Here is a 2,813-nt window from a genome sequence, read left to right as displayed (position 1 = left end):
AACTGGGAAAATCTGAATAAGATTGGTATTTTGTGTCAATGTTAACATTCTGGTTGTGATATTGTATTATTTTATAATATAGTTTATAGTTTAGCAAAAGGTTACCATTGGGGGAAACTGGGTAAAGTGTACAAGGGATCTTTCTGCCTTGTTTCTTATAATGGCATGTGAACTTATAATTACCTCAGTTCATATATATATATATATATATATATATATATATATATATATACGTGTGTGTACATGATTGAGGTAGTAACAACCAAACTAACAATACATGCCAGCCTCCTAAACCAGGCCGTTTTAAAGGTAATTCTGAGGGGCACCTGGGTGGCTCAATTGGCTAAGTGTCCAACTCTTGATTTTGGCTCAAGTCATGATCTCAGGGTAGTGAGATTGAGCCCTGCGTCTGGCTCCATGCTAAATGTGGAACCTGCTTAAGATTCTCTCTCTCCCTCTCTCTCTCTCCTCTGCCTTACCCTGCTCTTGCTGTCTCTCTCTAAAAAGAAGAAGAAGAAGAAGAAGCAGAAGAAGAAGAAGAAGAAGAAGAAGAAGAAGAAGAAGAAAGAAAGAAAGAAAGAAAGAAAGAAAGAAGAAAGAAAGAAAGAAAGAAAGAGGGGAAAAAAAGGTAATTCTGACCATTCAAGATATTCGTATGTTCACTCTCAGGCTGTGTTCCTATCATACCCAAAGGAAAATGTTCTTTTCTTTTTTTAAATGGTTTATATTTTTATCATAAGGGTACTATTTAATTGTAGAAAACATGAAAAAATATAGAAATGAAAGTAAGGAAAATAAAATAAAATCACTTCCATTCTCACCACTGACAATAACTTGAATAGTATGCCTTTAAGAGCTATGCCATAATACAATTTACTCTTGGTTTTCGCCATGTTCGTATCATAATTAATTCTTCCATGCATATACTTTCATAAATATCCTTCATTTCTTATCATATATCCTTTTTAAAGGAATTTATATTTTATGAGTAACACCATTACTATACATATAAATATGATCAGGAGACTGTATCAAGGCCAGTACCCCAGTTATATCATGCTACAGCTTTGTATTTGTACATACACGTACAAGATGGTTCATCTATCCTCGTGCATAGCGCTCACGAGCATTCCTGCTCCTCGTTTTGGTTATCGCTCTGCATCCGTGGTCGTGTAGGAGGTCGGGCCCCCCAATATCTGTTCTAATCCCAGAGGCACCCAGGAATATCTCTAGTGCTGTTACTCAGATCGCTCCACTAAGGGTGTATATTCAAGGAGAGGCAGAGAATCCTTCAATATCTATTTAAGACTTGGAGATTGTCCCTCCCGGACTTCTGTGGGCTTTCCCACACCTCTCAGCTCTGAGAAACATGTGCATTCAACAAACTTCCTTACTATAAAAGGAAGGGGAGAGAAAGCCAAAAAAGCACTTGCAGAGGGTTCAATTCTGCAGCCCCTGCTCAGTCTCCATTAGTGGGGAAAGTCTTATTTTTTTGGCTCCGTCTGTGCAAGTCCGTAATGGATTTTCCTGGGCAGGAGGTCATAGACCTGACATTTCAGAAAGGCTCCAAAGAAGAATTCACTGGAAAGAACACCCTGCATAACTCAAGCAACAACAAAAAGAGTGCATGATTATATATTTCTCAGTCTTCAGCATGATTGTGCCACCGAAGGGCAATAGTCTTTCTCAGACTGAAAGAGGTAAAATAGGAAACTCTGCATGCACAAAAGCAAGTGTGCTATTCCTTCCATTGAAGGAGAGGTTTTTAGCATCTGGCGTAGCACCTGGCAGGCCCTGGAAGCGAGAATCCTTTCAGTGGAAAATCCTTTCTAGTTGAAATGCTTTACTTGCACTGCTAATGTGACAGCCTTGTCTGGAAACTACCTAGGTTTTTTTTTTTTTTCCCCCACACTTCACTGAATTGCACTTCATCTGTATTTTTCCTGCTGCATATCAATGGATCCTTCTGTGGTGGAGAGGGATGGAAGGAGAAGAGAGCTGACAGATTGAAGAGATGCTGTTTTCCCTCCTGTCTGTAGCTGTCTTCTCATTCAGGGTTTGATTCTCTATGAAATCAGAAGTGAAACTCTGCCCTTGGCAAAAAGGAGCCGAAACTCTCGCCAGGATACACCGTGGTTGGCATCCACTGGTGGAAATTCAAGGCCAGCTCATCAGTTTCCTCCCACAGAGCCGGGGCAGATATTCAAACAGATTGGTGCCAGCCTAATTTAAGACATGATAGGAAACAGATTTGAGCAAGCCAGAATTATTTTTTTTTAATTTTCTTAGACGAGAAATAAAAACAAAAAGTTAGGATGTTATTGGGAGCACATACAATGAGAGGAGACCAGTACATCTAGGGTAGCTTCAGTAACTCTAGAAATAGAGGCTGTCAGAAGAAAAAGTTCAGGTCTTTATACTGTTCAGTGCTCATGTCAGGAGGGCACCGAAGTCAATGTATCCACCAACGGGAAAGCAAGCAGATTTGCTAAGAATGGGGCTGTTTTCAAGGAACAAGGGGTTTCTGCTCAAGGAGCATATTTTTCCTTCGTGACAGCTATGAATGCTGCCGCCATCGCTGTGCTAAAGAGGGCAGAAAGGGCAGCATGCTGTGTTTCCATTTGGGTGTGAACACAAGATCACAGGAAGAAGACCTCTGCACCAGTCCTTCAGAGTTGTTTAACACAAACACTTTACAGACAGTCCCTGACTTACAATGGTTTGACTTAGATTCTTCTGGTGCAAAAGTAAAACACATTCAGTAGAAAACTGTACTTCGAATTTCGAATTTGATCTTGTCCCAGGCTAGTGAT

This window comes from Acinonyx jubatus, chromosome C1, assembly GCF_027475565.1.
Source record: "Acinonyx jubatus isolate Ajub_Pintada_27869175 chromosome C1, VMU_Ajub_asm_v1.0, whole genome shotgun sequence".
NCBI classification, from domain to species: Eukaryota; Metazoa; Chordata; class Mammalia; order Carnivora; family Felidae; genus Acinonyx; species Acinonyx jubatus.
The sequence above is the reverse complement of the archived record's forward strand: the minus strand, read 5'-3'. Positions refer to the sequence as shown.